This window comes from Dipodomys merriami, unplaced genomic scaffold (assembly GCF_024711535.1).
Source record: "Dipodomys merriami isolate MVZ:Mamm:240054 unplaced genomic scaffold, mDipMer1.0.p SCAF_10, whole genome shotgun sequence".
In the NCBI taxonomy this organism is placed as follows: domain Eukaryota; kingdom Metazoa; phylum Chordata; class Mammalia; order Rodentia; family Heteromyidae; genus Dipodomys; species Dipodomys merriami.
This window is the reverse complement of record NW_027202271.1, coordinates 8,089,821-8,103,172: the sequence shown is the minus strand read 5'-3', so window position 1 is coordinate 8,103,172 and position 13,352 is coordinate 8,089,821. Positions and strand designations below refer to the sequence as shown.

At 41.9% G+C, this 13,352-nt stretch overlaps 1 protein-coding gene and 1 non-coding gene across 3 annotated transcripts in view; one reads left to right on the top strand and one right to left on the bottom strand.

Moving 5' to 3' along the window:
* The window catches only part of Yaf2 (YY1 associated factor 2), an 89,365-nt gene that overhangs the window by 59,234 nt on the left and 16,779 nt on the right, over window positions 1-13,352 (top strand). The gene's annotated exons all lie outside the window — the stretch shown is intronic.
* On the bottom strand, window positions 12,545-12,672 carry LOC138806361 (small nucleolar RNA SNORA40). The gene has a single exon (XR_011365821.1). It is a non-coding gene; the product is annotated as a small nucleolar RNA SNORA40 (small nucleolar RNA).

The window sequence follows — 13,352 nt, the reverse complement described above, 5'->3', positions numbered from 1 at the left end:
TATTAGGCTTTCTAGGCTTTCTCACTAAGTATTAGTGAGAATAACATTAGTATAATAATACTATTAGTATAATAATACACTAGCTTACTAGGCTTTCTCACTAAGTAGCCCAAGCTTCACTTTAATTTGAAATCCTTTTCCTACTTCAACCTCCTTGAGTGATGAAATGACAGTTATATTCTACTTCTATGTCCATGTAAGGCTTAATATATATTTTTTCTTATTTAATTATTTTTTTGCTGGTCCTGGCACTTGAACTCAGGGTCTGGGCACTGTCCCTGAGCCTCTTTGTGCTCAAAGCTAGTGCTCTATCACTTGAGTCACAGCACTACTTGCAACTTTTTCTGAGTAGTTTATTGGAGATTAGAGTGTCATAGACTTTTCTGCCTGGGATGGCTTTGAACCACAATCCTCTGATCTCAGCCTCCTGAGTAGCTAGGGTTACAGGTTTGAGACACCAGTGCCCCACTAGATTTACTATTTTTTTTTCTTTTGTCAGTCATGGGGCTTGAACTCTGGGACTGGGCGCTGTCTCTCAGCTCTTCAGCTCAAGGCTAGTGCTCTACCTCTAGAGCCACAGTGCCACTTCCAGCTTTTTCTGTTTATGAGGTGCTGAGGAATCGAACCTAGGGCCTCATGCTTGCAAGGCAAGCACTCTACCACTGAACCACCTTCCCAGCCCCTGGCTTTTTATTTTTTAATCTTCATAATTACAGGGACCAGGTATCTTTAAAAGAATATTCTTTGAATTACAATGAACTCTCTGTTATAGGCATCTTTATTTAGGAAAATATAAATCTGAAGGAAAATGGTAGACATAAATTGTTTCAGCATTGTATTAAAACAAGATATATCTTGATCAAGATTTGTACTAAACCTTGACAAATGTAGTAGTGTGTGCCTGTAGTCTCAGCTATCAAAGAAATATTTTTGGCAGAGTACTAGCTTTGCGCAGAAAAGCTCAGGGTCAGGGTCAGTACCCAAGCCCTGAATTGAAACCCCAAGACACAGACTCTCTCTCTCTCTCTCTCTCTCTCTCTCTCTCTCTCTCTCTCTCTCTCTCTCTCTCTCTCTCTCTCTCTCTCTCTCCCCCTCTCTCCCTCTCTCCCTCTCTCCCTCTCTCTTCCTGAATTCAAGCCCCAAGACACATAGGCCCTGAATTCAAGCCCTAAGACACACAAACACACACGATCTCTTAAGCTCAGGGTCAGTACCCAGGCCCTGAATTGAAGCCCCAAGACACACACACACAAACACACACACATGATCTCTTAAGCTCAGGGTCAGTACCCAAGCCCTGAATTGAAGCTCGAAGACACACACACACACACAATCTCTTACCCAAGCCCTGAATTCAAGCCCCAAGACACACAGGCCCTGAATTCAAGCCCCAAGACACACACACACACACACACACACACACACACACACACACACACACACACACACACACACACACACACGATCTCTTAAGCTCAGGGACACACACACACACACACACACACACACACACACACACACACACACACACACACGATCTCTTAAGCTCAGGGACAGTACCCAGGCCCTGAATTGAAGCCCCAAGACACACACACATGATCTCTTAAGCTCAGGGTCAGTACCCAAGCCCTGAATTGAAGCTCGAAGACACACACACACACAAAATCTCTTACCCAAGCCCTGAATTCAAGCCCCAAGACACACTGAATTCCCTGAATTCAAGCCCCAAGACACACACACACACACACACACACACACACACACACACACACACACACACACACACACACACACACACACACACACACACACACACACACACACACACACACACACACACACACACACACACACACACACACACACGATCTCTTGAGCCCAGAAGTTTGGGCTTAGCCTAGTTCACATAATAAGACACCCCCCCTTAAAAATTTTTTAATATATTTTATATTTAACCCTCTCAAAATTGAATGTAGCTTTAATTGTTTAGTGATGTGCAGTAGTGATGTATACAAGACTGAGACTGTTCTTTTAAGATTATTTTTATGTGAATTAATAAAATATACTCTTAGTTCCTTCTGATAGTTAGATATTTAGTTCCTTCTGATATTTCCCTAACACATATCATCAATACTTAAGAGATTTCATCTAATAATACTAATCTAGGAAATCTTAGAATATAAGATTTAAAAAGATTTTGTATCAGTTGCAAAATGTAATAGGCCATAGGTAATTTTTTTTAAGATGGTACTGGCATTTGAACTCAGAGCATAGAACTTTCTAGAAAAGCCATCTATCACTGAGTTATACCTCTCCCCACCCCCACCTTCAGCCCTTTTTACCCTTCAGTTATTTTTCAGATGGATCTTATTCTTTTTTTTTTTTTTGTCAGTCATGGGGCTTGAACTCGGCCTGAACACTGTCCCTCAGCTCTTCAGCTCAAGGCTAGTGCTCTACCACTTGAGCCACTGTGCCACTTCCTGTTTTTTGAGTGGTTTATTGGAGATATGAGTCATGGACTTCCTGCCTGGGCTGGCTTTGAACCTCAATTCTCAGCTCTCAGCCTCCTGAGTAGCTAGGGTTACAGGCCTGAGCCACTGGTGCTGCTGTCATTCTTTTTTGCGGAAGTTAGGCTTAGACCAAGATGTTCTTGTCTTCATCCATTGGTGTCTGCTGCTCTGTTCTGCATATTTTTTTGTTGTTGTTGTTGTTCTTGTTGTTGTTCTTGTTCTTGTTCTTGTATGTGTCCTGGGGCTTGGATTCAGGACCTGGGTGCTGTCCCTAAGCTTTTTTGTTGTTGTTGTTGTTGGTCATGGGCCTTGAACTCTGGGCCTGGGCACTGTCCTCAGCTCTTCAGCTTAAGGCAAACGGTCTACCACTTGAGCTACAGCGCCACTTCCAGTTTTCTAGTGGTTTATTGGAGATAAGAGTTTCACGGACAGGGCTGGGAAGGTGGCTCAGTGGTAGAGCGCTTGCCTTGCATGCATGAGGCCCTGGGTTCGATTCCTCAGCACCACATAAGCAAGGGGGAAAAAAGCCAGAAGTGGTACTATGGCTCAAGTGGTAGAATGTTAGCCTTAAGCTGAAGAGTTGAGGGACAGCTCCCAGGCACAGAGTTCAGGCCCCATGACCAGGACACCCCCCCCCCCCCCCGCCCAAAAAAAAGGAGTTTCACAGACTTTCCTGCCAGGGCTGGCTTTGAACCGTGATCCTTGGATCTCAGCCACCTGAGTAGCTAGGATTACAGGCGTGAGCCACCGGTGCCAGCTTCACTAAGCTCAAGCCTAGTGCTCTATCACTTGATCTACAGCTCCACTTCCAGCTTTTTTTTGTTATTAACTGGAGACACTGGATTCATGGACCTTCCTGCCCAGGCTGGCTTTGGACTGTGATACTCAGATCTCAGCCTCCTAAGTAGCTAGGGTACAGGCATGCCACTATGCCTAGCTACCGTATTTAAGTTTTATAATAATATGTACAACATATTTAAAAGGAAGTTGTAACAGGTTGTATATAGGTATATAATTATAGAAGGTCCTAATGTTATGATGGTTTGACTTAGTGTTTTGACTTGTAATGAGTTGTGAGCATCTGCATATGTATATGTACACATACATATACACTACATATATACAAGGCCAAATACCAAACTCAAACATTTCTGCTATTGCAGCAATGTCATGCTGTCAGTTCTTGTTTCCAGCTTGTCTGTGATTCCCTTGTGTCATTAGCAATGAAGATTTTAAAACGAGCTTAGATGCTGGACTTCAGTGGGTCATGCCTATAATTCTAGTTACTTAGGAGGTTGAAATCTGAGAATTGTGGTTTGAAGCCAGCTGGAGCAGGAAAGTCCAAGAGATTCTTGTCTCCATTTAGCCACCAAAAAGTCAGAAGTGGAACTGTGGCTTAAGTGGTAGAGAAAAATGGTCAGGAATGACACCCAGGTTCTGAGTTAAAGCCCCAGTACTAGCACGTGCGCACGCGCGCGCGCACACACACACACACACACACGGCTCGCGTTTTTAAATCTTGTTTTATAGAGGTTTGAGTTAAATGTCAAGACATAATATAAAAATTTCCATAAAGATTCCATATATGATGATTACTTGTAATTATTCAGAATCAGATCCAGGCTTCAGAACCTTTAATAGATGAAACTGAACTCTCCACAACCTAATTGTAACTTGCCTTTCGCAAAACATCTCTTAATAAAATCTCAGAATCCCTTATATCTTACCCCTTATTTCTTTTTTTGGGGGGGGAGTCCGGTCGTGGGGCCTGAACTCTGGGCCTGGGCGCTGTCCCTCAGCTCTTCAGCTCAAGGCTACCACTCTACCACTTGAGCCACAGCGCCACTTCTTTTTCTTTTTGCTTATGTGGTGCTGGGAAATCGAACCCAGGGCCTCAGGTATGCAAGGCAAGCACTCTACCACTGAGCCATCTTCCCAGCCCCCTTATTTCTTATAGGAAGTTTTATGTATCTGTTTGACAGGGTGCTTTGCTCATAATGCTACCCTTGCTTAACGCCCTGCTTTTCAACTCCATCTCTTGAATTTCTGCACATTACTCAAAGTATAGTTTAAAAATTCAGGAAAGCTTCTTTGATACATTTAGACTTTGACTCTTCTAATTATAGGAGTGCTATTTTATTATTTCCTACTTCTCACAGCTGTTGAGCAAATATATGAGTTTACTGTGTTCTAAGTCATTTCTGGCTTAGAACATGTCTGTTTCTTCTGCCAACTTAAGAGTCTGCAGTATTCGGAGCCATGTTTTTTTCATCTCATGGTCCCTGTTGCATCAGCACAGTGATTGCAAATGGTACATGCTTTGAGGCAAGTAGTATCACCAGTAGACTCTCAGTTATTTTCAAATAGATGATTGTGTAAGATCATGCAAATGATACTTGTTTTTTTCTTTTTCTTTCTTTTTTCTTTTTTCTTTTTTGTGGTCCTGGAACTTGACCTTGACATGGATGTTGTCCCTAAGCCTCTTTGTGCTCACAGCTAGTGTTTTGCCACATGCGTCACAGTGCTACTTGTGGCTTTTTCTGAGTAGTTTATTGGTGAGAAGAGTCTCAGGGTCTTTCTTGCCTGGGCTGGCTTCAAATCAAATCCTTAGGTCTCAGCCTCCTGAGTAGGATTATAGTCATAAGCTACTGGCACCAGGCTGAAAGGATACTTTTTAATTTTTGAAAGTATATATCTTAAATGTTTAGGAAATTTGAAAGACAAATAAGAGAAAGATTAAGTGATCTAGAAAACTGAAATAATTATGGTGTGAAAGTATTTTGAACATTTTTTTGTTGATTTTTTTCTGTCCATTTTGATTCAGACTCTCTCTCTTTCTCTCTCTCTCTCTTTCTCTCTCTCTCTCTCTCTCTCTCTCTCTCTCTCTCTCTCTCTCTCTCTCTCTCTCTCTCTTTATATTCCCTCTTCCTATACCAGAAAACATAGTTTTCTTGTAGATTTTTGCTAGTCAGCTTTTTGGGAGCTTAACTGGCTGCTAAGGTGTCAGCTAAAGCTGAGTGCCAGAGGCTTGTGCCTGTAATCCTATTTGCAAGCCAAAATCAGGAGGATTATGGTCAAAAGGCAAGACCAGGCATACACTCAGACATCTTTTGAACAAGCAGCTAGATGCAGTGGTGCACACCTGTCATCCTACCTCCTTGGGAGGTTGAGATTAGGTGGGTTGTGGTTCCAGGCAAGCTCAGGCACAGAAGTCCACAAGATTCATCTCATAGGAAGAGAAGCTGGATATAATGGTACGTGCTTGTCTTCTCAGCCACAGTAGCTTTACATAGTGGATCAAGGTCTAGGCATGCTCTCAAAAATAACCAATGGAAGGGAAGAAGTAGGAGAAAATGAGGGGGAAGGATGACACTTTAAAAAATGTACTCATTACTTGACAGTTAACTGTAATCCCTCTCTATATCAGTTTTTTTTGTTTTTTGTTTTTTTTTGGTCAGTCGTGGGAGCTGAACTCTGGGCCTAGGCCCTGTCCCTCAGCTCTTCAGCTCAAGGATAGAGACACAGCGCCACTTCCAGCTTTTTCTGCTTATGTGCTGCTGAGGAATCGAACCCAGGGCCTCATGCATGCAAGGCAAGCACTCTACCACTGAGCCACCTTCCCAGCTCTGTATGTCATCTTCACAATAAAATTTAAATTAAAAAAAAATACAAAAAAGGGCTGGAGGCTTGGCTCAGAGGTATAACACTTAACTAGCAACCATAAGGCACTGAGATCAAACTCCAGTAACCAACACCCCACCCCCACCCCCCAAAAAAAATATCAGCTAATGTCTCCTTGTAAAAAAAGATGTCAACCAAGATCCTCAGATCTCAGCCTCTTGAGTAACTAGGATTACAGGTGTGAGCCACCAGCACCCATCAGAAAGATACATTTTTAAGTAAATTTTTATTATCACCTATGCATCAACCTTTAGATTTTTCATACATTCATTGTTTGAATAACCTTAAAGAATAAAGAATAAACAATTGTTTCTTATTTATTAATATTAATGTATATGTGTTAAGGTATTTTCAGTTTAGATTTTTTTTTTTTTTTTTTTTTTTTTTTTTGTTGGTCGTGGGGCTTGAACTCTAGGCCTGGGCGCTGTCCCTCAGCTCTTCAGCTCAAGGCAAGCGCTCTACCACTTGAGCTACATCGCCACTTCCGGTTTTCTGGTGGTTTATTGGAGATAGGAGTCTCACGGTCTCTCCTGCCCGGGCTGGCTTTGAACCTCGATCCTCAGATCTCAGCCTCCTGAGTAGCTAGGATTACAGGCGTGAGCCACCAGCGCCCGGCTCAGTTTAGATTTTTTTATGGTATTGGGATGTGCACTCAAGCTAGGCAAGACTTCTGCCATTTGAGTCATACCCTCACTCCTTTTTTGCTTTATTTTTTGGAATCAGACTTTTATTTTTGCTTGGAATAGGCTTTGAGCTGCAATCCTCCTACCTTAAACTGTTACATGTAGCTGGGATGACAGAGGTGTTCCACTATGCCCAGCTTGTTGACTGAAATGTTGTCTCCTAACTTTTCACATGGGCTGGCCTAGAAATGAAATGCTCCTGATAGCCATCTCCTGAGAGTTGGAATTATAGATATAAGCCATTTTATCTGCCTCTTATTTTGTTAACTACCTTTTTTACTCATTATAGTTACTGTTTTATAAAGAAGAAATTGGATTTTTCTTCAATTGTGTAAAACATCATGCTATTATATGACAAGAGATTCTACCAAATAACATAATCACTAAAGACTAAAGCGTGTTAAAAATGGTGTTCCAGGGCTGGGAAGGTGGCTCAGTGGTAGAGTGCTTGCTTTGCATGCATGAGGCCCTGGGTTCGATTCCTCAGCACCACATAAGCAAAAAGAAAAAAGCCGGAAGTGGCGCTGTGGCTCAAGTGGTAGAGTGCTAGCCTTGAGCTGAAGAGCTGAGAGACAGCGCCCAGGCCCAGAGTTCAGGCCCCACAACCGGACCCAAAAAAAAAAAATGGTGTTCCATATTTAACAGTACTTGTTTTATACTTCTGTTATCTAGCTAAGCATACATATAGATTTACTCACTCCAGTTCACACTAACAGTTTATGTCCATTAAAGTTTTGTTCGAGCCGGGCGCTGGTGGCTCACGCCTGTAATCCTAGCTACTCAGGAGGCTGAGATCTGAGGATCATGGTTCAAAGCCAGCCCGGGCAGGAGAGACCGTGAGACTCCTATCTCCAATAAACCACCAGAAAACCGGAAGTGGCGCTGTAGCTCAAGTGGTAGAGCGCTCGCCTTGAGCTGAAGAGCTGAGGGACAGCGCCCAGGCCCAGAGTTCAAGCCCCACAACCGACAAAAAAAAAAAAAAAAAAAAAAAAAAAAAAAAAAAAAAAAAAAAAAAAACAAAGTTTTGTTCGATCTTTTTTTTTTTTTTTGCCGGTTGTGGGGCCTGAACTCTGGGCCTAGATGCTGTCCCTCAGCTCTTCAGCTCAAGGCTAGAGCTCAACTCTTGAATCACAGCACCACTTCTGGCTTTTTCTGCTTGTGTGGTGCTAAGGAATCAAACCCAGGGCCTCATGCATGCAAGGCAAGCGCTCTACTGCTGAGCCACCTTCCCAGCCCCATGTTTAATCTTTTTTTTTTTAATATTATTTTTTTCAGTTGTGGGACTTGAACTCTGGGCTTGGGTGCTGTCCCTGTGCTCTTCAGCTCAAGGCAAGCATTCTACCAGTTAAGCCACAGCGCCATTTCCTGTTTTCTAGTGGTTTATTAGAGATAAGAGTCTCACGGACTTTCCTGCCCAGGTTGGCTTTGAACCGTGATCCTCAGATTTCAGCCTCCTGAGTAGCTAAGATTACAGGCATGAGCCACCGGTGCCCGGCTGAAGTTTTGTTCAATCTTTTTCAACATAGTTTTGATTTTTTTAAGTACTGGGCTTGAACTCAGAGTTTTGTGCTTGCTACTTACTTAGTTATTCTACCACTTGAGCCAGATATCCAACACAGTTTTTTTAAATTGTGGCATTTGTGGAATATTTTCATCTCGACCTCTATGAGCTTAAACCCTTTTTGTGAGTTTTGATTATTTGATTACATATTACACAACAGCAGGCTTAGTGCAAGAAAAAAAATCACAATTGCCTCTTAAATTTCAGATTCTCCAGTCTGCCTGTGGAGCACTAGTGATGGTACACAAACCTTGCTTTGAGGCTATTGCACTAGGTGTGCAGACAAAGTTGTTAAAGATCATAGATGTGATTATTAATATAAGAAGTAACCAGTCCATCTGATAAAATGGCAGTGGTAAAATGAGAGCAGAGGTAAAATGAAAGGACCATTGCTTCTGCCTGGAAATAATTCTGCAGTCTGTTGCTTTACTGGAATCCTATGAAGAAGATAAAAAGCAACAGATCAAGTAATAAGGAGTGGCAGGGCAAAAGTAAACTCTGTAGCAGGAAGAAGCACAGAAAAAAGGCCAAAATTACAAAGCAGTGAAACTCAGACTTAGAGTAGCTATGTAAAATGTTAAGTGAAGGGCAAACCAAATAGGACTGATTTCAGTAACTTCCAACAAAGCATAACTTGACCCTTGCTGAGGGTGTTTTAATCTGATAGATTTCAGTTATACTCCAATGTGTGTCATATGATGAGTCCCATAGGTCTGTATAATACATAAACATCCCATTAACCAGAATTGGGTGTATCAAAGAAGCCATCTTCCAGGTTGAGTATCAGATTTTCAATTTAATTATTTATTTATTTATTGGTGCTAGTGCTTAAACTTGGCCTGGGCACTCATTCCCCTTTGCTTTTCTGCTCAAAGTGGTGTTTGCCACTTGAGGCACAGTTTCATTTCCAACTTTTGGTGATTAATTGGAGAAAAGAGTCTCAGATTTTCCTGCCTTGACTGGAATTGCATTCCTAGGATATCAGCCTCCTGAATAAGATTACAAATGTGAGCCAGCAGGGTACTTACCAGATTTTCTATAGTAAAGAATGGCATCTCAAAATTTGGAATAATACAGGTATAAATATATGTATTATTTGTTGCTATGTAACAAAGTATCTCAAAATGTAGCTCAAAATATTTATTATCCCACAGTTTCTGTGTGTCAGTAATCTAGGTATAATGTGTTCTGATGGCAGCTCACATGCTGCCATCAATATCATAGTTGGGCCAGCAACTGTTTAGGATACAGAGGAGAGGAATTAGCCGGGCCTGGCCATATTCATCTGTAGTCTCATCTTACCACTCAAGAAACTGAGGCAGAGAGATGGGGACCTCAAAGTCTGCCTTTGTTAAATAATGAATTTGAGACCAGCTTGGGCTACATAGTGAAACCCTGTTTCAAGAAACACCACCACCAATAACAACGAAACAAAAAGCTAAAAAACAAAATACAACCAAACCCTAAGAACTAGACAATATAGGGGCTGGGAAGGTGGCTCAGCAGTAGAGTGCTTACCTTGCATGCATGAGGCCCTGGGTTCAGTTCCTCAGCACCACATAAGCAGAAAAGGCTGAAAGTGGCACTGTGGCTCAAGTGGTAGAGCTCTAGCCTTAAGCTGAAGAGTTCAGGGACAGCACCCAGGCCTCCAGTTCAAGCCCCACAACCGACCAAAAAAAATAAGAACCAGACAATACAAACAACAAAAGAGTTAGATGCCAGTGACTCACATCTGTAATCCTAGCTACTCAGGAGGGTGAGATCTGAGGATCACGGTTCAAAGCCAGCTAGGGCAGGAAAGTCCATGAGATTCTTTATCTCTAATTAAGCACCAGAAAGCTGGAAATGGCACTGTGACTGAGTGAAAAAGCTGAGGTCAAGCCCCACAACCAACCAAAGGGGGAAAAAAAAAAACAGGAAGAACTATTTCTCCACTATTTCAAGTGGCTGGTGACAGGCATCAGTTCTTTGCAGAGAGTTGAACTGAGGACATCAGTTTGCCAGAGGCCTCCCTTAGTTAGCTCTTTGCTACCTGACTCCCTCTGTAGGGAAGGTACAAGAAAGAAGAGGGTAAGCAAGGTAGAAGATAGATTTTGTAACCTAATTTTGAAAGTGACATGCATGCCAGGTGCTAGTGGCTCACGCCTATAATGGTAGCTACTCAGGATGCTGAGATTTGAGGATCGTTGTTCAAAGCCAGCCTGGGCAGGAAAGTCCATGAGACTCTTATCTCCACCTTAACCACCAGAAACCCAGAAGTGGGGCTGTGGTTCAAGTGGTAGAGTGCTAGCCTTGAGCTGAAAAACTCGGAGACAGCACCCAGGCCCAGGGTTCAACCCCCACAACCTACAAGAAAAAGAAAAAGTGACATGAATTCCATTTTATTGTGTGCTGTTTGGTAGAAAGCTCTTTTGCTATCCTACTGGCCAGGAGGGATTAGATCAGACAAGCAGGAATTAGATCAGGAAGCAGAAATGGTTTCAGGCTAGTTTAGAAGGTTGCCTGCAGCAAAATAAGGATTTGTTGTTTTAAACAATGTCCTTTGAGTCAAGGTTTCAACTCAGGGTTTCATGCTTGCTTAGGCTGGTGCTATACCATTTGTGCCACTCTACTAACTTGGATTTTTGCTTGTTAATTGCATATGGAGTATCATGGACTTTTCTGACTGGAGTAGCTTTAAACCTTAGTCTTGCAGGTCTCAGCCTAGGATTACCACGTGAGTCATTGGTGCCTGGTTCAGACAAAAGTACTTTATTTTAAGCGTCTTCAGATCATTCAAACTTGGAGACAAGGATTAAAAACCCAAGTGGTTCTTAATAAAAAGATTAGAATTATGTAGCATTTCTGTTTTAATGCATATTTAAAAGGCAAGCAATTTTATAAAAAGCTTTCTTAAAGCAGTGTGTATTTATTCAGTGTCTGTATGTGTATAGCACATGTGGAGGGTAAAAAAAAGAAATATAAATAGTTGAAAAGTGAGAGTAAGGCAGGAGTTGGATGGGAAGGAATTAGAACCTATTTGTGATGGTTAATTTTGTCAACTTGACTTACGCTTACAGAATGGTTAAAGCACACATCTGGATGTGCCTCTGTCCAGAGGACAATAGCGGGTAGGTGAGAGAACTGAGTGGGAGACCCCCATGGGTGTGGGCATCACCATTCATTCACTACAGTGAATTCTCAGAGCAAAAATGTAGTAGGAAGCTAGTTTTCCCCTGAACCATCTTTCCACGTGGATGTGCTTTTCTCCTGCATTTGTTCCTGGACATCAGACACAAGGAGGTTTTGCTGTTGTTGTTGTTGTTGTTGTTGTTGTTTATCTTTGAATGTGGACTTGTACCATTGGCTTTTCAGGAGGCTCAGCCTCAGACTGAGGCTACATCTCTGACCTCTCTCTTATTCTGAAACTCTAGTATAAGTTTTTATTTAGAAATACATATTTCATTGTCTGGACAAATATCCAAGTGAATTTTCAGAATCATATATTTTAATGTGAGAGTTTATGTGTATATGTATTATCCTATAGGCTGCAAATGTCCATCATATGACTTTCAGACTTATTGTGTGGACTAGTTGAACAAATGCCTTCATGTATACTTTACTGGGTCTGTCTGGAGAACCCTGACTAATGGTCTTTTTTTTTTAACCTTGATAAACTAGACCTTGAAAGATTTATTGTCCATTATATAAATTAAATAGTAATTCTTTCATTTGATTTTTCAAAGCACCTGTTTTCACTGTATTTGATGTTGGTATAATTTGTGGAGGTGAAGGAAAAAAGCAAATCGTTTAAATAGGGATACAGGTGGACCCATTGCAACAATGAGATGTGCAAGACGTTATGTTGAAAAACGAACTTTACAACTTTGGCATGGGGGGGATGATGGGGGAGGGATGAGAAGGGATGGGAAGGGGAAACAAAGGAGGAGGCTGCAATGCTTAATAAGAAATGTACTCATTACCTTGCTCATGTAATTGTAACCCCTCTGTACGGTATTTTCACAATTAAAAAAAAGAATAATTTTTTTTAGCTTTTCCATCAACTTTGTTCCCAGAACCAACCTGCATGAGTTAACAAACCCCCATCACTTGACAACTATTACAGGAATCATATTCCTTCTTACATGTACCAAAAATTCATACTCAATAATGAGTTTGGGTTGCAAAAGAGGATTTACTGTTTGCACCTGTCTGTAAGGCTTTGTTACAAATTAAACAAGACACACAGACAAGTCCTACACTATTGGGCATTTTAAGCAAAAGAGTAACAGGTGGCCGGGCGCTGGTGGCTCACGCCTGTAATCCTAGCTACTCAGGAGGCTGAGATCTGAGGATCGCGGTTCAAAGCCAGCCCGGGCAAGAAAGACCATGAGACTCCTATCTCCAATAAATCACCAGAAAACCGGAAGTGGCGCTGTAGCTCAAGTGGTAGAGCACTCGCCTTGAGCTGAAGAGCTGAGGGACAGCGCCCAGGCCCAGAGTTCAAGACCCACAACCGACAAAAAAAAAAAAAAAAAAAAGAGTAACAGGTTTGTTTTTTATTTTATTTTTATTAATTTTTTTTTGGGGGGGTCCGGTCGTGGGGCCTGAACTCTGGGCCTGGGTGCTGTCCCTCAGCTCTTCAGCTCAAGGCTAGTGCTCTACCACTTGAGCCACAGTGCCACTTCCAGCTTTTTTCTTTTTGCTTATGTGGTGCTGAGGAATCGAACCCAGGGCCTCATGCATACATGGCAAGCACTCTACCACTGAGCCACCTTCCCAGCCCAAGAGTAACAGTTTTAAAAAAAATTACATTTGGAAGAATCACAGTGGCTGCTTTGTGGAATGATAACAGAAAATCAAGGAATATTAGATATGAGATTACGAGGATGGCATCAGTGGAGCTGGTAAAGAAATCTTTATTTCCAGATATATTTT